The sequence below is a fragment of the Sminthopsis crassicaudata genome, chromosome 2, assembly GCF_048593235.1.
Source record: "Sminthopsis crassicaudata isolate SCR6 chromosome 2, ASM4859323v1, whole genome shotgun sequence".
Lineage (NCBI taxonomy): Eukaryota > Metazoa > Chordata > Mammalia > Dasyuromorphia > Dasyuridae > Sminthopsis > Sminthopsis crassicaudata.
Window position 1 is genome coordinate 623,123,317 of NC_133618.1, and position 23,747 is coordinate 623,147,063.

General features: G+C 37.8%; 1 protein-coding gene across 3 annotated transcripts in view; it reads left to right on the plus strand.

Moving 5' to 3' along the window:
* The first annotated feature begins 4,149 nt into the window (after positions 1-4,149).
* The window catches only part of RASSF4 (Ras association domain family member 4), a 78,405-nt gene continuing 58,807 nt past the window's right edge, over positions 4,150-23,747 (plus strand). For 2 of the 3 annotated variants that reach the window (XM_074296274.1, XM_074296275.1), the window contains exon 1: positions 4,153-4,307. The gene's annotated coding sequence lies outside the window, so the exon portion shown is untranslated. Of the gene's footprint in view, positions 4,308-23,747 lie in introns of all 3 variants that reach the window. The other variant, XM_074296273.1, reaches the window with a different exon arrangement.

Genomic DNA, 23,747 nt, shown 5'->3' on the forward strand with positions numbered 1-23,747 from the left:
CTTCTATTTTGTGATCAATAATGATCTCTAGTTCTCCTCTGGTCATAAATTCCTTCCTCCTCCACAAGTCTGAGAGGTAGACTATCCTCTGTTCCTCTAATCTATTTATTATCTCCCTCTTTATGCCTAAATCATGGACCCATTTTGATCTTATCTTGGTATATGGTGTTAAGTGTGGATCCATATCTAATTTCTGCCATATTAATTTCCAGTTTTCCCAACAGTTTTTTCCAAATAATGAATTTTTATCCCTAATGTTGGTATCTTTGGGTTTTTCAAAGATTAGATTGCTATAGATGTACCCTTTTTTGTCCTTTGTATCTAATCTGTTCCACTGATCTACCGGTCTATTTCTTAGCCAATACCGAATGGTTTTGGTGACTGCTGCTATATAATATAGCTTTAGATCAGGTACACTTAGACCACCTTCCTCTGAGTTTTTTTTCATTAGTTCCCTTGCAATTCTCGACCTTTTATTCTTCCATATGAATTTTGTTGTTATTTTTTCTAGGTCATTAAAGTAGTTTCTTGGGAGTCTGATTGGTATAGCACTAAATAAATAGATTAGTTTGGGGAGTATTGTCATCTTTATTATATTCGCTCGGCCTATCCAAGAGCACTGAATGTCTTTCCAATTATTTAAATCTGACTTTATTTTTGTGGCAAGTGTTTTGTAATTTTTCTCATATAATTCCTGACTTTTCTTTGGTAGATGGATTCCCAAATACTTTATACTCTCAACATTTGTTTGGAATGGAATTTCTCTTTGTATCTCCTGCTGTTGCATTTTGTTGGTGATATATAAAAATGCTGAGGATTTATGTGGATTTATTTTGTATCCTGCCACTTTGCTGAAATTTTGAATTATTTCTAGTAGCTTTTTAGCAGTCTTTGGGGTTCTCTAAGTATACCATCATGTCATCTGCAAAAAGTGATAGTTTGATTTCCTCATTTCCTACTCTAATTCCTTGAATCTCTTTCTCGGCTCTTATTGCCGAGGCTAGCGTTTCTAGTACTATATTGAATAGTAATGGTGATAGTGGGCAACCTTGTTTCACTCCTGATCTTACTGGGAAAGGTTGTAGTTTATTTCTATTGCATATTATGCTTACTGACGGTCTTAAATATATGCTCTTGATTATTCTAAGGAATAGTCCATTTATTCCTATACTCTCAAGAGTTTTTAGTAGGAATGGATGTTGGATTTTGTCAAATGCTTTTTCTGCATCTATTGAGATGATCATATGGTTCTTATTAATTTGATTATTAATATGGTCAATTATATTAATAGTTTTCCTAATATTAAACCAGCCCTGCAGAGAATGCATGCTTTTTCTAGAAGCTCATTTAATGTTAAGGTTTTGTAAGATTTCTTCTATTGAAAAAGTTATATAACAACCTAAAGTTGCCATTTTCAATGGTGGTAAATAAAATGAACCCATCATTACTAGAATTTATACAGTGCTTTAAGGTTTGCAAGGTATTTTAAAATATCTCATTTTATCCTCACTATAAATCTCAGAGGTAGGTGCTTTTATTATGCCCATTTTATAAATGAAGAAACTGAAGTAAATAGAGGTTAAGTTTCTTATCTAGGGCCATACAGCTAGGAGGTGTTTGAGGCTGGATTTTAACTCAGATTGTCCTGACTCCAAACTAATGTTCTATCCACTCTGTCATATCAGTAGGAACTTATTGCTCATGGGGTTTTTTCATTATATGCTAACTACAGAATGTACATACAGATTTTTCTCTCAGCATCCAGCACTATTTTCTCCACCCCATTCTCTAACAATAACAAGCTATATTTTATAGAATATTTGAAAATTTACTAAGCACTTTTCCTCACAAAAGCTTTATGAGAAAGATTTCGCAAATATTGTGACCCATTCTCTTCTCCTCCCTCCCTCTCACACAGATTCATTTTATATGAGAAAACTGGGGTTCATGAAAGATGTGATTGATAAAAGACAAATGGGTTCAAGTGTCTACCAGGATTGGAATCCAAGTTTTCATAACTCTAAGACCAGCACTTTTCCTACTGTACCATATTACTTTTTAAAATTTTTTATTAAAGCTTTTTATTTACAAAACATATGCATGGGTAATTTTTCAACATTGACCCTTGCAAAGCCTTCTGTTCCAAATTATCCCCTCCTTCCCCTGCCTTCTCCCCAGATGGCAGGTAGTCCAATACATGTTGAGCCATATTACTTTTAAAAGAAGAAAGTGATTCTGAAAGATGGTAAATGACTTGTTCAAGATTATGCAACTGGAAGTCAAGTGGCAAACAGGATTTGAATTTAGTCAATAAACATATGTTAAGCACTTACTGTTTGCCAGTCACTATATTAAGCTAAAGGTAGAAAGAGAAAAGACAATCATTGGTCTTAAGAAGTTCAAATAGTCATAACGTCAGTTGTCTAAGTCAAAGAGACAACATGCAAACATCTATGTCCACATAAGTTACATGCAGGATAATTTGATCTCTCTTTATAAGAGCTCAGACTTTCCCAATTAGTTTTATTTTTCATCATTTGTTCTGCTTGGTATGGACTATAGAACATCTTATTCCCACCACAATTACAAGTGATGATTTCCTCTCCTTTCAGCTTCCTTTAGTACCTTGTCTTCTTCCATTAGATTGTAAACTTCTTGGCTGGAACTATGCTTTTCTTATTTGTAACCCTAGCATTTAGCACAGTGTTTTTACATGTAATAGGTGCTTAATGTTTATTGACTGACTAGAGATAATCAATACAAGGAAGGCTGTGAAATTGAGGAAAATGAGGAAAAAATTCTGTGAAAGATGAGATTTAAACTGGAAAGGAAACCTTGAAAATCAAGAGAATCAATGTATAGAACACTTGACTGGGATTCAGAAAGATTGAGGTTTGAATGTAGTCTCAAACACATCCTACTTGTATGATCTTGAGAATGATTGCTATTTACTTCAGTTTTTTCATCCGTAAAATGGGGATTATTTCAGCATCTACCTCTCAGTATTGTTGTAAGGATCAAAACAGATGATCTTTTTAAAGTGCTCACAGACTGCTTGGTACTAAATATTTGTGATGATGATGATAATGATGAAAATGATGATGAGCATGATAAGTGAGGATAGGAGATAGTGAAAATTCAGAGAAAGGACCTATTTTGCACCTATTTTGACTATTAGACAGTGAATTCTCATGAGGACAGGGACTATCCTATACTAGGTCAAAGATGGTATGATAATAATAATGAAATGAAATTAGAAAATAGAATACTTAAATTAAATCCAAGGAAATATATGTGAACTTTAATAATGCTATAGAGATGTATCCCCGTTCTTCCACTTATACCTTGGGCAAATAACTACTTTTTGGGGTAATTTCCTCCTCTGTAAAATGATATGCTTATCCTTGGGTGACCACTAATGTCCCTTCCAGCTTCATGGTAGGATTCAATGATATCTAACACCCTTAATTTACCCAGGAGGAAAATAAGTTCCAAAGAGCCAAACGGATTCATCTGAAGCCACGCAGCTAATTACTAACAGTGCTATTATCTGCTCTCTCTATCTAGAGCTCTTTTCACTAGCAATGTCCCAGTGAGGATGCTAAACATTGATCAATATTATTATCCACAGCAGCTAATGTTTATGCAATCCCTGAAACGTCCAATGCTCCTTATATATATTGCCTCATTTAATCTTCACAATAAGCCTGAGAGGTACCAGTAACCTACTAAGCGAGGTCTTTTACTTTTTTACTTTTTTTTTTTTTTTTTACTAAAAACAGGGAGTAGGAGGGTTAATAGGACAGAACAATGAGTTCTACCCTTTCATTTCACCCATGAGGAAACTGAGGTCTGGAGAGGGTGTGTGATTTGCATCAGATCATCATACAGATAATAAAAGACAAAGGCCGCATTCGAACCCACTCTTCCAACGCCAGCTCCTGGATGCCCCCTTTCCAAGGGACCACCTTGCCTCGCCCCGGCTGCCCGTTGCGCTAGATTGGCACCTTTGCCCAGTGCCCAGGACTACTGTATACTGTTCTCACGGCTGCAGCCCCTCCTCCAGTTCTCTGACACCCTTTTATTGGCCACGCCCACCACGCCGTGGGGCTCGGGGGAGGTGGGGCTGGATGGTGCCGGGGCCGCGGTGATTGGTAGATGACTGGGCAGGGGCGGGGATGTGAAGGGAGCGGAGAGGCGGGGGACTGTGGCGGGGGCTGCTGCTGGGAGCGGAGCCGGCCACGCTCTGGGTGAGGAGGGAGCTCCCGGGTGGACGTGCGCGAGGTGGCCAGGGGAGTCGCGAGTGGGTGAGTGATGGAGGGTCCTTCCCACCCCTTCCTCTTCACTCGGACCAGGGGAGCGAACACTTGCCCTCTCCCCCTCTCCCTTCTTTCGACTCCCAGGAACGGAGGGAGGAGGAGGTATCATCTCCTGGGCTAGCGTGTCCTGCCCAGGGGATGGACACTTATTGATCCCGGGCGACACCGCGCCTTTGCGCTTCCCTAGCAGCTGTTGCCCTGCCTGCTTCTCTGCTCCACACCCCGTAGTACCCAGCACTCATCTCTGCATCCCACCGGCCCCGAAGGACTCTTTCCCTTTGCTCTAAATCCCCTCCCCTCTTTGACATCCACCCCAACCCCCACCTTCTCCATTGCCCCTTCAGACTATGAATTTATCACTGCAGCGCAGACGCTGCCTTTTCTTGGAGGTCGTGGGGAAAAAAAAAAAAAAAAAAAGAAACATCTGCCGGGGGAGACAGGTGCCCCCCCTGGAGCCGGGACTGCTCGGGTGCACTACTACTGAGTTTCCCCTCGTGTGCCAGTACTGGGGAGGGGAGTCCAAGTGAACCCTGGGCGGGGCAGAAGAAAGACCTAACACATTATACCCCACGCCCCCGGGGAGTTGCACGTGGATTGTGCACTTGGCTCCCCGATAAGCTCCCTGGGCGTCCTGCCTCGCCCCTCCTTTTTGTTCGGGAAGGACCAGGTTTTGGAGAAAAGGCTTCTTAAGTGTTTGGAACCTGGAACTGAGTGATTTATTGCATTTCTGGTCAAAGCTTGGATATGGAACACCTTGTCATCCTGTTTATCGCCAACAATTTCCCAAGGTGCTTTTTTTTTTTCTCCCTAAAGATAAGCAAACCTAGGTGGTGGAGAGGTGAAGGTGAGGGGGGAACCTCTCAAACTCCATCAACCCTTATCCATGTGGAAGCCACTTTGTTTCATTTTTAGTAAACTATTAACTACGTGCCGGTCGTTAAAACACACACACGTTTATTGTAGCTGTTGCTAATGAATACAGAAGTTCCCGTGAGAAGCCGATCTCCCGACTCTCCTGGCCCCTCCTCCGCTGTCATATTCAGAATATAGGCTATCGAGTTCAGGCTGGAATCATTTGCTTTATCTAATACAGTTGACTGTTGAAGTCTATTTGAGGGATCAGTTGATCTTTAGTGTCTTTTGTGTTTGTTCTTAATGATAGCAATGACATGAATATAATTCACTGGTGTCAAAGGACAAATAAATAATTTTTTTGAAACTAGAACTGCTTTGGTTTTACCTTTGTGTATTTAGTGCCTAGCTGTATTTCATGCATATTAGGTGACTTTCAAAGATCTGTTGTGTTGTTTAATGTTATTGACTGATAAATACAATAAGATGATTTAAAAAGAAAACCAAGCTTGGATTTTAGGAGGTGAAATGAATATTGAAAGTGGATGATTAATATAATTTTGTTGTGTTTACTCAGGAAAGCAGCTGGTATAGATTGTTTTAGATTTGTGGACATTTAATAGCCAAGGACATGAATTCTAGTTCTTTTCCAACATAATTTTGTAACACTGTGTTTGTGAAGGTGCCATGGAAGGGAGGGGGAATGAAGATATATATTCAGTTCCTTACTCTCAATAAGTTTAAACACTGCTTATTATGATTCTATAATAAGAATTCCCCTCATAAAGTAGTTTGATCATAATAAAGAATAGTGACATTTCTTCCCTTCTTGGTCAGTGGGGAATAGAGAGTTTGGAACACAACATAAAAAATACATTGAAAAAAAGAATACCTAGTTCTATCGAGTCATCAAGAGAGTGTTGTTGGGGGAGACATAGATGGATCATTGTAATAGGAAATAATTTACAATGATTGAAAGTGCTTGACAATTACCCAATTGTCCAGGAGCCTGATTTTCTTCTCTTAATTTGATTTTTGACCCAGCTCATTGTCTATGAACAGCCCATGGCCAAAATAAGAGTATTGAACCAGTCAGTGGCTAGGGCTTCCCCCCCCTCCCCCACTCAGTGACCCTATATTTATTTTGTATATGTTTTGCATTTTCTTGTGTATAAACACATTATTTCCTCTCAAGTAATGTAAGGCTGGGGCTAGTTTGTTTTTGTATTTGTATCCTCAGTGTGTCTGCTACATAGTAAACATTTGTTAATGCCAGAGAGAGAGGAGGGGGGGAAGGAGAGAAGGGAGAGAAGGGGAGGGAGAAAGGGAGAGAAGAAGGGAGAGGAAAAGGAGGGAGGGAGAAGGAGGGAAAGGAAGGGAGAAGAAGAGGAGGAAGGGAGAAGGAGGGAGAGAATGAATGACAATGAATGGGAAAATGTTTCTTAAGTGCTCTCTGTGTACCAAGCACTGATGATAACAAATAGAAAAGATGAAATAGTGTCTGCTGTCAAGGAACTCATACTGTAATTGTGGGAGAAGAACATAAAAGAAAGTTCAGCTGTAGAGCACATTGGAAAGATTAGAGGTTGTATGTGAATTCCTGTAGTGATGGATTAATTTAACAAACTGGCCATGCAGCTTCATGTTATATTTGGATAGTAATCTCTGGGGGAAAAAAAATCACTTCAATTCTGTTTCAGTTTCCTAATCAATAAAGATAGTAGTAGCATCCACCTTCTAGAGTTATTGTTAGGATAAAATGAGATTATATTTGTAAATCCTTGCAGACCTCTAAGTGGTATAAGTGCTATTATTATTATTAATCCATTTTTCAAAACCTTTCTGTGGTTTCATCTTTTTCTTTCCATCTGTGCCTCAAAGTTCTTTTCTTTCACTTATCCTTTGGGATCATGATCTCTTAATTTTTTTCTTCTTTTTCTTGCTTGTTGATCATTTTACTCTGATTCCTTCCCTTCTGCTTAAAGATATATGCAAAATTCCCCTAAGTTTAAAACATTTCTTTCCTTAACCTTGTGGTTCATCTCATTTCACCTTTTCACTACCAAACTTCAAGAAAGTTGGGTTCAATCATTAGCTTCACTTTTCTCACTACCAACAACCATACTCAGACTCCAGACTCCCCTGTTCTATTGCTTTCACCTCATTGATCAACAAATTCACTGGTCTTTTCTCAGTGGTTTTTCTTGACAACTCTGAATCACTCATAAAGCTGTCTACTACCTCCTTCACTCTATGAATGGGTTGGTTTGCCTAGCTTTAAAAAACAAAACAAAACAAAAAAAACTATTCCTTCTTTCTTCTCTGTCTCTATCATTACCTTTTCTTCTTCCTCCCTTCCCAGAATCCTGTTCTAGAAATCTCATTTCTCTTTTTTCTTCTTATTCTTTACCACCTGTCCCTAAACTTTCTCCTTTGCAAGGCTCATCTGCTGCCAAGGATTTAAATGTGACCTCTTTGGATCATGCCCAAATCTTTATTTCCTTCTCCAATCCCTCATGAGTTGCAAAGACACATTTCTGACAATGTCTCCATATCTTTGCCAGAATCTAACTCAAAATATCTCAAGCTGAAATCATCTTTTCCCCAAAACTTATTCCTCTTCCTTACTTCCTCATAATCTATTAATAGTACCAGCATTCTGCCAGACACTCACACTTGAAACCTCAGAATCCTCTTTTACCATTTCTCCTCCTTCTTCTAGTTGATCTATCAAATGGTAGCAATTTTACTTTATAGCATTTCTGAACTACCTTGCAATGCCTCCAATTTTGCTAGCTCAGAACCTCGGTACATCTGCTAGACTTTTGCAATATTCATTCTTCAATATTCAAATATAATTTCCCCATCTCATCCATCATATACATTGCTACCAGCTTTTCTAATGCCACAAATGGATCCAGTCTTCCTATAATAGAAACTTATTTATATGCAATACAGTATAGTTTTAAATATGCCTTCATGTGATATCATTTGGTATAGACAATATCTGTGAGCTAGGTCAAAGAAAGTTGTATTGCTCCTGTTGTACAAATGAGGAAACTGAAGCTCAGGCAGTAGAAATTTCCTTAAGGTCAGACAGGTACATCTAGGATTCTAATTCAAGTTCATCTGACAAATTCAGGTTTTTTCACTTTTTAACAAAATTCAATAAACTTTTCTTAACTCCTGCTTTGATCAGAAAGCAGGAAAGTGAGGGCAATTTTTACAGCAAGTTTCTCTGATTAAAGCTTTATTCCTTAAGTATTCAGAAAACTGAATCAAATTTATAAGAATTCAAGTCATTATCCAATTGATAAAAGATCAAAGGATATGAACAGGCAGTTTTAAGAAGAATTCAAAGATGTTCTATAATCATGTAAAAATGCTAAATTCGGCATTGATTAGAGAAATGCAAATTAAAACAACTCTGAAGTTGGCTAATATGACAGAAAAGGAAAAGAACAAATGCTGGGGTGAGGTGGAAAAAAATGGAGATGCTAATGTACTATTGGTGGAATTATGAATTAATCTAACTATTCTAGAAAGCAATTTAGAACTGTGCTCAAAAGGCTATAAAATAGCATTCCCTTTGATCTAGCAATACCTACTATTAGGTCTGTATTCCAGAGAGATTAAAGAAAAAGAAAGTTTGTATGTGTACAAACACATTTATAGCAGCATTTTTTGTGGTGGCAAAAATATAAAAAATTGAAGAGATGCCCATTGTTGAAGTTGAACAAGTTGTAGTATATGGTTGTGATGGAATTCTATTGTCATATAAGAAATGATGAATAGGATATTTCAGAAAAATTTGGGAAGATATATATGAAGTGAGAAGAACCAAGAGAACTTTGTAGATAGTAAGAGCAATATTGTTTCATGATTAACTGTGAATGATTTAGCTATCCTCAACAATACAATGATCTAGAACAATTCTAAAGGAATTGTGTTTTTAAAAAATGCTATTTATCTCCAGAAAAAGCCTCAATGCAAATCAAAGCATACTTTTTTTTTTTTTTGGCTTGCTTTCTTTTTCTTTTTAGGGACAGTAGGTAGGTCTGTGTTTTCTTTTGTAATATGGCTAATATGGAAATATGCTTTATATGATTATATATATATATATAACTTAGATCAAATTGCCTGCCTTCTCAAGAAGGAGGGAAGAAAAGGAGAAAGGGGGGAACTTGGAACTCAAAATTTTTTAAATGAATGCTAAAAATTGTTTTTACATGTGAGTGAGAGAAAAAATATAAACAAAGTTTCTGCTTTGTATGAGGCACTGAGGATACAAAGAAATAGTCTCTGACTTTAAGGAGCTTAGATGGCACTGGAACAGGGGAAGAGATTTGTAAGTATGCAGGGAAATGAAAAGTCATCTGGGGGATGAGAAAATACAAACAACTTGGAGGGAGGCATCAGAACACAGTTTGGCAAAAGGAAACAGCTGTAGTTTAAAAAAGGTCCAGATTCTAAAAAGGCAGAGGAAAGAAGAATGAAAAGAGATGGGAGCTTGGGGAACAGCTGCTAGCAGACTTGTTTGCCTTTCACTTCAAGTATATGATGAGCAGTGATATGGAATAATCCTGGAAAGGTATCTTAGTACCTGATTATGAAGGGTCTCAAATATCAGATTGAGGACACGTATTCATCACACAGTAGGTAGTCAGTGAAGGTTTTTGAGCAAGTGAGCCACATGGTCAGCCTTGTACCTTAGAAAAAATTAATTTGGTGGCTCTATGTAGGATAGTGTAGGATAGATTAGAGATGGGAGAAAACAAAAGAAGGAAGGTTTCTCCTCAAAACCTGAAATCCAAAATCTTCAGCAAATTCTTATATCTTGGTTAAGCCTAAGAGTTCTTCACCTTTTTTGGGTCATGATTTTCTTTGGAAATTTGCTGGTCTGTAGATACTTCAAAATAATGTTTTCTTGCTTATATTCATAATTGAAAGCAATGCTAAATTTCATTTAGAGCTTAGTAGAAATACATGTATAAGATTTCCCCATCCAGATTGTGGATTCCCTGAAATCTATCTGTGTTGTGCAGATCTCAGGTTAAGAAATCATGCTCTAACCTGAGTTTCTAGTCATATCTTATCTTATTCTTATTGGTGCCTTGTTTTGCTCTAAGCGGATTTGCTTGGCGAGATTTGAAAATAGAGAATATGGGTCCAGCTCCCAGCTGTATTACTTGGGACTCTGTAGTGCTTGTAATAAGTCATTTACATTTTATGGGCTTCTCTCCCCATGTAAAATGAGGAGATGAAAGATGTCTTACTACCATGCTGTCTAAGATCCTTCCATTGTTAAGTCTATAACCTTAAGAATTTGTTTTCTATGTGTTTTGCTTGTACTTTTCTACCTGCATTTCCTATATTTTCCCCTTTCTTTCTGTCTTTCTGTGACTCCTTGTTTCTCAATCTTTGCTTGTCTCTGTCTGTGTCTCTATCTCTGTCTCTGTTTCTGTGTCTTTCTTTCTCTCCCTTGCTGATGCTTTGAAGGTGCGGCTCAAACACTACCTTTTTATTTTAGGCATCCTTCACTGATGGCAACTGTAAACTCTAAGTTATAAGAAATAAATGAATAACAAGGCAATTCCAATAGACTTGGGATGGAAAGTGCCATCTGCATGCACAGAGAATAACACTGAATGTAGATCAAAGCATAGTATTTTTTACTTTTGTTGTTGTTTGCTAGCTTGCTTGTTATTTTCTTTCTCAATTTTTTTCCTTTTTAATCCATTTTTCTTGTGCAGCATGATGAATATGGAAATATGTTTAAAATAATTGCACATATTTAATGTATATCAGATTGCTTGTTGTTGGGACGGGAAGAAGGAGAAAAATTTGGAACAAAAGGTTTTGCAAAGATGAATGTCAAACTGTCTTTTCATGTATTTGGGAAAATAAAATACTATTAAAATTTTAAAAAATGAATAAGAATAAATGAATTGGTTCAGTTCTGCCTATGACATAATGCTCCCTCTGTGACCCTGGACAAGTCACTTAACTTCCTACAGTTGATGGTAAGAGAGGTGTCAAACTCACAACAGCTTGAAGCCTGAACCAGATTACAATGTAATTGGGAACACAACTAATTCTGAGGTATAACACAGATAATATTTGTTGGTGCTTTTCCAAATCACCAGGATCCAGCAGGGATTGCTTTCTATTTGAGTTTGGCACCACTGTTCTAAACCAGTGAAATCAAGGTCCTTAGACTTGTATAAATGGCAGCTAGTGTTTAATATGTTAAACTATTCTTATGTCAGATTGAGTTTCATTTGAATCCTAGTATGAGGGCAGCCAGATATCACAGTGGATAGTTCATTGACTTAAGAGCTAGAAAGACTCATCTCCCTGATATCAAATTTGGCCTCAATTTTCTTATTAGCTGGAGAAGGAAATAGACTCCAGTATTTCTGCCAAGAAAACCCCAAATAGGGTCATGAAGATACAGAGATGATGATGACAATAAGTGAACAACAGCAACATGGAGGCAGGAAGCTACAGTAGAAATTAAAAACAAACAGCAAACAATAACAACAACAACAAAAAGTTGGATTTGGTTTAAAAGAACCTGGATTCAATTTTTTTGACTCTAAAATTCACTCTATGATTGTATGTCAGAATCTTATTTCTTTAGTCTGTTCTTTTCTTTTCAAGATGCAAGAATAGGACTAACTCACTAATGGAATAAATCTGTGATACTAGGTATCCTGATTAGTATAAGGAAGAGATTAGTTTTACACACACATACACATACCCCTTTGTATTGGTTAGTATTTGTATATGTTGATATTGACGGTTCCCTCATCCAACTAATGACAGATAATCCTCTGAGACAGGTCATTGGATCACATAATTAGGCTCTAGAAAGATGCTGGTAGGCAGGAATGATGGATGGGCTGCATCTAACAACATACAGATTTAATAAACATAAATGTAAAATCCTGCATTTAGTTTCCAAAAAAGAATAAAAATTCCTAAGTATAGAATGGGGCAGGAGAGAGAAAGGCCTTGAGCAATACATCCAAGCATCTTAGCTCAACATTTCATTTGTAGTCATTATCCCAGAGACAGTGGGATCTTTTAGATCAGATAATTGATATGGTCAGACCTGTGCATTCTGGAGGAAAAACAACTAGCTTTAAGAGACTAGGAGTTCAATGACTCTGAATTCTGATGTAGTTGCAAAAATAAAAAAGTGAATTTGATCTTAGGCTACATTAAGAAAAAATAACATTCAGAACAATTGTATTCTTCCCTGTTTAGAAGACCACATCTGGAACATTTTTTGGGTATCATATTTTTCAGAGTTATATTGACAAGCTGAAATTTATCTGAAAGAGTGTACCTCCTTCAAGGGACCCCTTTCAAAGGTCCTCAAGACAACATTATTTTTCTTCTAAACATACTTCCACAATTATGCTACACAAGGAAAATCAAATCAAAAAGGGGAAAAAATGAGGAAGAAAGAAAAGCAAGCAAACAACAACAAAAAAGTGAAAATGTTATGTTGTGATCCACATTCAGTCTCCACAGTCTTCTTTCTGAATGCAGATGGCTCTTTCCATCACAAGTCTATTGGAATAAGACAACCTTATTATATAAGCAGTGATGAAGGAGCTAAATGTAGGAAAATGTAAAGAGCAAAATGTAGGAGAAAAAAATCACGAATTGTTAGAACTGAAATGGACTTTGGGTGTCATCCCAGGCTGCTAGATGGCTTAATGCAGTGGTCCTCAAACTTTTTAAATAGGAGGCCAGTTCACTGTCCCTCAGACTGTTGGAGGCCAGACTGTAGTAAAAACAAAAGCTCACATTCTGTCTCCGCCTCTCAGCCCATTTGCCATAACCCAGTGAGCGGCATAAATGATCTCAGTGGGCGCATCAGGGCTGCAGGCTTTAGTTTGAGAACTCCTGGCTTAATGGATCGAGTGTCTGACTTGAAGTCTTAAAAAACCAACTCCAAGCCAACCCTAGATGCTTACTGACTATTTGACCTCTGGAAAAGTTATTTCATTTTCCTCATCTATAAAATAAAATTAATATAGTAACTTCTTACTTTTAAATTGTGCAAGTTTCCAAGTGCTACTTAAATACTAGTTCTTATTAAATGCAAAATATATGCAGAGCGGTTTCTGTTGGTGAGGAAGCAGCAGCAAGGGGAAGATCAGGACAGAGCTCTCTAAGGAGGTGACACTTGATGTGAGCTTTGAATGAGTTTAGGTTTTTTCCCATCGTAGATCCATTCAATTAAATTCCATTCTTTGAATAGATAGACCCCAGGACAGCCTGTTCAAATGTACAGAGGCCAGAAATAGAGCACCAATGGGGAAGAGCTTTTTGTCTGGAACAAAAAGTACATGAGGCAAAGTAATAAGTAATGTTTAATTAGCCTGGGAAAGAAAATGTATTGGAAGCAGTTTGCAAAGGGTTTAATTGCTCAACAGAAGAGTTTGTGAGGCAATAGGGACCCACAGACATTTCTTAAGCAAAGTGACATTGCTTAAGAAGTGACATGGTTGTACTTATGCTTTAAAATGCGGAAGAGGAAGAATATGGATTCAGCATGACCATTTGTTTACAGGCTAGAGGTAATGAGTACCTATATGATGATGATGGCTGTTTGAGGGAAGAGAAAGGAATGGAAGTTGGATCTGATTGCGATTGTTGTTTGTTCTTCATTCTGGAGGAGGACCATGACATCCAGAACATGATGCCATTACATGCAAGTGAATTGAATTGAAACCAGGGAAGGCTGTACAAGGTCACCTGCCTCATTTTCCCCTCCAGAGCTATCTGGGTCCAGTGGCCGGATATAGATTAGGAAGACTGGGGATGGTCCTGGATGCATTGGGAGATCTGGACTTTTTAAAGCTAAGGTCTTCAACAGGTTTCAGTTTGACTGAGGCCATATCCATTTGGTAATTAAAGCTAAGTAAAAGTCAAGGCAAAGAATGGCTTCTTTCACCTAATCAAGAAAATAAAAATCTAAATAAATAAATAAACAGACAAATAAATAAATAAGGAAAGGGAAGAGAAAGGAAGGGAAAGGAAGGGAAGGGAAGATTCTCAGGGTTTCTGGCCAAAACAGAAATGGCTGCTGTTTGCATTCACTATGAGTCAAGCAGGACCCAAACAATGACCTCTATTATGACTGAAGGAATGGGGAATGTTTAATGTGAGGGAAGAAATTTGCTAATGATATGAGAGTAATCTTCAAGTACTTGAAAGGATGTCTTGTGGAATAAAAACTAAATATATTCAGAGTAGACCATGATGGTAGAATTAGGACCAATAAGTGGAAGCCAGAGAGAGGCAGATTTTTGTTTTTGTTAGGGCAAAATATATCCCAAGTATCAGAGCTATTTAAAAAAGAAATGGAAAAGGCTGCTTTGCAGTAGGAAGTGCCCTTTTATCCATTCCTAGATATCCTTGGACTGTCTAGATTTGCTTTAGCTGTAGACTGAGCAATGTTAAAGGTTCCTTCTGACTTCAAATTCCTTATTGTGTTTTCTAATTATTTCTATTTGTGGCTTCTTTCCCCTTATTAGATTGTAAGCTCTTTGAGAGCAGGCACTGTTTTTATGTATTTCCAATACATGGTGTAGTACCTGGCACATAGTAAATATTTAGTAAATTCTTATTGAATTTGTTTTGTTAACTAAAATGCGACTTCTCCCTAAAAGATAGTTAAGAATCCCACCATCATCTCATTTACCAACCTCATCAGGCTTACAGGTTCCAAAACTTATTGTAATGATTTGCATTGGTAGGAGTTGACATTACATCCTGAGGGAATTAGAATTTTTTGTTCTTGTTTTTTGACATCTGTCAGAAGTCCCACAATGACTTTACTTCCTCAGAAGTGTCTGAGACTCAGAAAGGTGACTTGCCTATATATAGTTACAGAATGGCAAAGTTTTAGAGTAGGGAGAAGTTAGTTTTGAAATATTAAGGGGTGAGTGATAAGGACCTGGGGAAAAATCTATTTGGATTTGATTTAGTGAGCTTTATGAGAGCAGACATTTCCACTTTCGTTGGAGAAACTTGTCATTCTCTCAGTTCTCCTTTTAAGTTTTGATGCACAATCATGATACAGTTGTTGATTTTCAATAGATAATAAGCTTGCCTCCTCTTCACTCCACTGCATTTATTTCAAAACTGGAGAAAATCCTTTGGCATCTCCCCAAGAGTCCACCATCGAATCAAAGAGCTAGTGTTTTAAGGCAAAAAGGAATGTTAAAAGATTATCCCTTTCAATATATAGATTGGAAAACTGAGACCTGGAGAAGGGACTTGCAGTGAGAAGTTAGTTTACAGGTCTCCCAACTTCCAGTTCCACTTCACATATGCAGGATGCCACAGTGCTCAGGTACTTCCTAGCTTAGTATTAGAGAACCTTAAGTGTCACTTTGCTTTTTTGGCTGTGGATAGTTCATGTCTATGATGTAGCCAAGAACATTCATTCTGTAGATTAGTCACCTCCTGCTTTTTTCTCCAGCCTTAGACCTAGAACTTCTTGTTGATTCTCCCCCTCTTCCTGCTCTGCTTACACCAAAAGGTGAATCTAGTTATGGAAGTTGTTGCTCCCTGGGCCTCAACTCACTTTAATTCAGTACAACTCAATAATTCAGTAAGTACTTATTAAAAGCAAAGACATTCTCCTGGGTATCATAGATAAAAATATGAAAAACAAAGAAAGATCCCCTGCTCTCAAGGAGTATCCATTCTTAAAGAATCATACTCCCTCTGAAATGAGTTATAGAAATGTAGATTCACAACTGGAAGGGGCCTTAGACATCACTTAGCCCCTCTTTGTCCTTTTATAAAAAAGGAAACTGAGACCCTAAAAATTAAAATGACTTAAACTTTCCCAGGGAGGAAACAATAAAGCCAGAATACAAGCTCAGGTCCTTATATTTCAAATCCAGACTTGTTTCCATGCTATTTCATAAATATGCACACATTAGGCAACAATATATTAGAACACAATGAAGTACATAGGTCAAAAAGAGAAGGCTGAGACATCAAGGAGGGAAGGCTCATTCCCTTATCAGGGAAGTCTTTGTGAAGTAGTGGCAAGTGAGATGGGTTTTGAAAGAAAAGAAGGATTTTAAAAGTGGGTGAAGCCCAGGGAATGGACGGCAACTAAAAATGCAGAGACAAGATCAGAAAGAGCAAGACCCAGAACAGTGACTAGTCTTGTTTGTCAGAAGCACATTATATGAGGAGAAATGGGGGATGTGTTGGGGGTGGGGAAGCATTCCACTTTTCCTTTCTCAACACCAGGAATTCGATTTTAGAATGTCTCTATTTCTTTGTAAATGACTAGGCATTTCTAACCCATATTGTGTGCTTTCTTTTATCTCAGCTCTTGATCATGTTTAACAAGACAGACCAGCAGAGTCCACCTTGTATCAAACTGACTAGCAGATTAGGACATGTGCCCTGAAACTTGCATAAACACATAGATATAGAGATGTGTATGTATATGTGTGTGTATGTATACATACACACACAAACACATACATACAACCCAGCCCCCCAAACCTTGCGTTTTATTAATCCAGAATAACTCCTAAAGTATCTTCTCATTCTATATCTACAAGTGTATAAGGAATGAAAAAGCATTTATTAAGTGTGTGTATATACATACACACACACATATATGTATTATATATCAGGCACTGTGCACTGGAGATACAAATACAAGGCAGAAAAATAGTCCCTTGCCCGCATACATTGGAATAGGTAAAGATAACATAACATAACAGGAAACCTGCTCCTTAGAGTTACCAATCTACTATGTTTTATAATTTTTAGAAGGACAGTTGAAATAATAAGGGAGTGTTGGGATCCTGGATATCTTAGAATCAGCCGGAGTTAGGATCAGCAAAAGTCTTTATTCTTGGTCTTTTGGGGTCGCAGTCAGGGGAGAGTGGAGGCAGGAGAGAAAACAAATGTATTAAACATCTACTGTGTTCTAGGTGCCATGTAAAGTACTTTACAAATGCCATTTGATCTTCACCAGAATCCTATGACATGGATGCTGTTATGATCCCCATTTTACAGTTGAGGAAATTGGGACAGTCAGAAGTTCAATGATTTGTTTAAAGTCATACAGCTTGTAACTACCTGAAGTGGGATTTGAAGTACTGAAGTCCTACTCAATCATCCTGGCTGTCAAATAGTCTTCTTAAGACTAATTTGTCACCACCAGTTCAATAGTTTCTCATCATTTCTAAAATCAAATATAAACTCTTCTACTTGGCACTCAGAGCTATTCACAACTAGTTCTTCTCCCACCTTTTCTGTCTAATGACTCTCCCCAAAGCTCCCCCACAAGTGACACTGACTTCTTTTCTGTTTTTGTAACAAAACCCTTCATCTCTCACCTGTGGGCATTTGCACTGGCTGTGAACCCTGACTGCCTTCAAATTAAAATTTTATCCCTGATTTCTTTTAATGTTAATACCTACCCTATATTGATTATTTTAATTTTCTCATATATATATGTATATATATATATATGTATACACATACACACACACACATATATATATATACATATATATATATATCTTATTTATAAATAGTTATTTTTCTTATGTTCTCCCCCAATAGCCCAAGCTCCTCAAAGGCAAAGATAGTCTTTTGCCTTTCTTTGTATCCCCAGCACTTAGCACAATGTCTGACATATAATGTATTCTTAATACTGGAATCAGGAATATCTGAGTTCCCATGTGGCTTCAGACACTGTGGCAAGTCACTTAATCCTCAGTCTCCTCATCTGTAAATGACAAACCATTCCAATATCTTTGCCAAGATAACCCCAATTTGAGTCACAAAGAGTCACGACAAAATGCTTATTGATTGTTGTTTGATTGTTAACTTCCCCCTCCAGAGGTCTCCAGGGCTGCTTCTTTCCTCCTCTCTCAACTTCTCTCATATTCCTATTGACTATTGAGAACCAAATCAGATTATTCTGTGGATAAAGGCAGGGCTTTATCCAGATAGAGATCTCCCTCCTTAGAGGGAGGAGAAGATGGTTCCTAAGAATCTGGCTGTTAAATTCTGGGAGGGAGGAGGAGAAGAAGAGCTTAAGATTCAGAAGGAAATGCTAATGAGATCAGCTGAAACTCTACCTATTTTTGCTTTGTTCAGTTTTATTCTCCCGTCCTGTTTTTTTGCTGGAGCCTTTTTTAAGACTAGTTCTTCTGCAACTATTGTGTCTGGAGTAATTGATCTGAGCAAGCTGACCTATATCTTTTCTCCTCAAAGCCTGGCTCCCAAAAATAGCTTGTCTGTTCCTGCTTTTGCTGTCTCCCTACCTGCTCACTTCTCCACCTCTTAAAATTAAGATTTGACTCCAGCACTCTAAGCTATTCTCTCTTAGGCTACCACAAATCTTTCAACTGCTAAATTAGATAGACTTTTCTGGTTTTATCCTCTTTTAACTAGATTGGATATTGATGATCATCTTCTTTTCTCTGGGACACTCATTTGTTCTTCAGAACAATTTTATGAAGTAGGTACCCAAAGATTAATGGATTCATGGATAGATGGATGGATGGACAGATGGATAGATGGATGAAGATGGGTGGATGGATGGATAAAATATTTATCTAGCACTTGAGTAAGCACTTACCATATAATGAAGGAGGTAGCTAGGTGTAAGTTCAAATTCAGCTTTAAACATTCACTAGTTATATGACCCCTGGTAAGCTATTTAACCTCTGTTTGCCTTGATGCGCTGGAGAAAGAAATGCAAACCATGCCATGATTTATGGCAAGAAAGCCCTATGTACCACATAGTCCACAGGATTACAAAGAATCAGTGCCCACCACTAAATGACTAAACAATAGCAACACTATATACTGAATGCTGTATTAAGCACTAGTGATACAAATACAAGCCACTACTTCCTCCTGTGAGCTCCTTCCTTCCTACCTACCTACTTCCTACAAGCTCACAATCCAATAGGGAAAGATGACAATTCAATTTAATTCAATTGAATAAATTTTTATTAAGCAGCTCTTATGTTCTAGGAACTTTGCTAAGTTCTGGGAGAGGAAGGAAGAAAGGAAGAAAGGGAGGAAGGAAAAAAGGGAGGAAAGAAGGGAGGAAGAAAGAGAAGGGAGGGAGGGAGGAAAGGAAGGAAGGAAGGAAGAAGAAAAAGGAGAAGGAAGGGAGGGAAGGAAGAAAGGAAGGTCCTTGCCCCTCAGGAGCTTACAATCTAATGGAGCTCATACAAAAGGAAGCTGCAGTGGGTTTGATTCCAGCAGGTATCTGGCGTATTAGGGATCATGTTCCATGGAGTTATAACTAAGTGGAACTGGGGATATAGGTGGAAAGTTAGATCCCTACCCTCTATAAAGGAAAGATTAAAGGATCTTCTTGTCCTTTAATCAGAACAGAGAGGAAACTGAAGAATTTGGGAAAATGTTGAGTCTTCAAAGCTTAGTTGGTTATTGTTGAGTCATTTTAGTCATGTTTGATTTTTTCCTGACCCCATTTGGGGTTTTCTTGGCAAAGATATTGGAAAAATTTTCCATTTCCTTCTCTAGCTCATTTTACAGATGAGGAAACTGAGGGAAATATGTTCATTGACTTGCCTAGGGTCACTCGCCCAGTTAATAAATATCTGAGGTCAAATGTGAACTCAGAAAGATGAGTTTTTCTGACTCTAAGCCCCATGTTCCACCTGCTTCTGCCTTAGGGAATGTGTATATTTTAAGTTTATGTGTGTGTGTGTGTGTGTGTGTGTGTGTGTGTATCTGTGCATTTTAAGTTATATCAGTTTATCTGGGAGAAGCATCATGTTCCCTAGAGTTCAAACTAAGCAGAACTACAAATACCCTGTGGAGAGTTTTTAACACATTTAGGGTGGCCATAATTACAAGTCATCACCTGTTATCACTCTGTTAGAGATGAAAAAAGTAAGAAATAAATTTTAAGAACTTGCTTAGAACCATATAACTGCTGTAATAGCAAGAATTTGAACCCATGTCTACTTGTTTTCCAATCCATCCTCCTATCTTCTATGGCAAACAAAAGAAACATGGAATTATTTTTACCTTTTAATTTTCATAATATTCCTGCATCTCCTTATCAAAATGTCAATTATTATATTCTAGTCCTGTCATAAAAGTAATTTTTAAAAAATGACTACTATATCTCCTGAGAGACTAATTCATACAGACCACAAAATAGCACCATTCACATCATAGATTAAGAATGGGAAAGAAAGTTAAAGGCCATTCAGGACAACTTTCATTAAACAGTTAAGGAAACTGAGACCCCGTAAAGTTAATTGTTGTTAAGTCATTTTTCTGTTCTCTGACTTTCTGTGACCCCATTTGGGAATGTTTACCATTTCCTTCTCCAGCATATTTTACAGATGAGGAAACTGAGGCAAATAAGGTCAAGTGACTTGACCAGGATCACCCAACTAGTATCTGAGACTATAGATTGTACTCAGGGAGTGGACACTTCTTGACTCTAGGTCTGGCATTCTCTCTATTGCATCACTGTTTGCCAAGATTAAGAAAATAATGGATAAAGACAGAATTTGAGCCCAGGATGTCTGATTACAAAGGCACAGCTAGTCCTTTCCATGTCTGAGCACTGAGAGGTTAAGTGCTCAGCGGTTACTCAAATGCTTAACACAGTGCTTGGCATGTAATTGGTGCTTATTAAAGGTTTGTGGCTTGATTGAACACAGGTCTTGAAGCTGTCTATCCACTATACCAGGCTGCTTCTTATTAGGTGCCCTTATACCCCAGTTATCATGGAAATAGTTCACAGATTGTGTACCTTGGGGCAGGACTGCTGTTTTCTCATTCTGAAATTAACTTGGCACATTTGTGTTCAGCTGCTGTAAGAGTTTAGGACTAAGGGTATGATGTGATTGGACAGGTGGGCAGCTGGGGAGATGCCCACAATTAAGGCTCTTCAAGGGCAGCCAGCATTTATAGTGGCAAGGGTTATTCTGTCATGGGAGCTGCCCTTTCTGCCTCTCACAAACAGCATTATTGACAAGAAGGCGAACTATAAGTGTTTGTGTGGTCCCAAGTGGTCATTTCAAAGCAAATTTTGAAATAGCCAGTGTCTTACTTTCATAATGAGTATCTACACATGCTAGAGATTGTCAAGACAAGTGTTGAAGAAAAAAATACTGTTATTTCTCTGTTTTGGTCACAGTTCTATCATAAACAATGTATTCATTGAGCATTATTCTAGAGTGGAACATTATTCTAAAGTCAACTATTATACTCCCTGGAGAAAAAGGCTTAAATTAGTAGAGGCCATGAATGCTCTTGGATATATCCCTAACACAAGACATTTGGAAGTTACTTTTATTTTTATTTTATTATTATTATAATTATTATTTGTGAGGCAAATGGAATTAATTGACTTGTCCAGGGTCACACAGCTAGGCAGTACTGTGTCTGAGGATATATTTGAAGTCAATTCCTCCTGACTCCAGCACTGTATCATTTAGTTGCCTCCTTGGAGTTACTTCTTTTAAATTAAAGCTTTTTATTTTCAAAATATATACATGGATAATTTTTGACATTCACCCCAACAAATTTTCCCCCCTCCCTTCCTCCCCTCCCCTAGTTGGCAAGTGATCTAGTATATGTTAAACATGTACAATTCCTCTATACATATTTCTACAAATATCATGCTGCACAAGAAAAATCAAATCCAAAAGAAAAAAAATGAGAAAGAAAACAAAATGCAAGCAAACAACAATTAAAAGAGTGAGAAATACTATATTGTGGTCCATATTCAGTTCCCACTGTCCCTTCCCTGGATGCAGATGACTCTTAAAGTTACTTTTTATCCAAGAATACTGAACCAGAAAAATGTTATAATATTATAAAACACATTACTCCTAGTAATGAAATAGTAGTCACTTAATCTTTCCTGAATACTCCCTGGAGAAAAACAATGCATCCTTTTTTGACCCTTTCCAGTGTAATCAAAGGGACTTCCTTCCTCCCCCTAATGTAAATTTCTTCTGGCCAGAATTAGTGCCTTAAGTGGGCCCTGCCATCCTTTAAGGGGATGGGGAAGGCCAAGATCACACCCTATACCGGAGGTATTCCCCCTTAAACTTGCTTACCCATTTCCATTTTCTGGACCTGGTCTTTGTTCTTGACTTTTTACTCACCTTCCTAAAATTCAACTTAACAAACATTTATTAAAAGAAAGGTTTTGACCTGAGGGGAAGAATTTTATCAGAGGGTATTATTTCCTAAAAAAAATTAAGTCCTGATTAACTTTCTTCCTTATAGGTAACAGTATTGTTCAGAAAATATTATTCAACTGAAAAAGAAGAGATATTTTTATTGTTCTTCCACATAAGAAAGGGTTAATTCAACAAACATTTATTGGGTTTTCAATATATACCTGGTCCTGGGACACAAAGGTGAATTAAAAAACAGTCCCTTTTTCACTTTTTCAAAGGGTAATCTGTAGGGGAGATCAGAGGCACACACAAAAACCATCCTATAAGGAAAACTTTGGAGCAGGAGATGCTAAAAACAATGTTGTGGGGGTTTTAAGGAAAAGGCCTATTCAGATAGATGGGACAGTGGATTTTTGCTAGACTTGGGAGCCAGGTAAATCAAATCCATCCTCTATGTCCCAGCTTCTTAAACTGTGGGTCTCCACTCCATAAGGAGTCTCATAACTGATTATGGGATCATGAAATTATGATTTCTTATTAGTAAATGATTATTTATCTGTTACATATACTTATCTATTTGAGGTCACATAAAATTTCTTGGGGAAAAAAGGATCATAAATGGAAAGTTTATGTAGCTGCGTCACACTAGCTATAATTATATCCTGTTAAGAGAATCAGACTCAAAATCTGGTCATTCAGCTTGTTCCCAGTTCTGAGGATCCTCAGTTTTTTTGGTTTTTTTTTTTTCTTTCCCACTAGGACTATTTGTCTATCCAATATACCTCTGCATCACCTAGCCACTATCTGCAGGAGAAATAGGTTTAGACTACCTCCAGGAGCTCAGCTTTCTGATCCAGCTAATAAGTGTCAGGGATGGAAACTGAGCTTTTCTATCTCCAAGCTTAGCACTCTCTCCCTTGGCACACTGCCTGTCTATTAACATATCTTTTTACAAGGATAGGGCTGCTGTTTCAGCTGCTAAATGAGGTTCTCTGTTTTTTAGATGCCCTTAGGAGAAAGACTGAAGCAAATGGCCCTTTGGCAGAGGGAGAGAGAGATTAACTGAACAGTAGTTTGAATTGAAGCCAAACTCTCATTTCAGTGGCACTGACCTGTTTCGCCTCTCAAAAGACTCCTTTTCTTTCTTGTTTTGCTCTCTGCCCTTCCTTTGAGCTGGCAGGTTACTAATGATATGAAAGCTCCTGTCTCGAGCCAAATGCTGGTTTCAACTTCCCCATCTTTTCTGGCCATTCATTTGGAAGGTGTAGGAATGGGTGAAATCCCATTGGACTGAACTCTCCAGTAATGATTGGATTGCATCAAGGTTAGAATGGTTAGTTATAGCATCTGTTGGGCTGTGCAAATGTGTTGG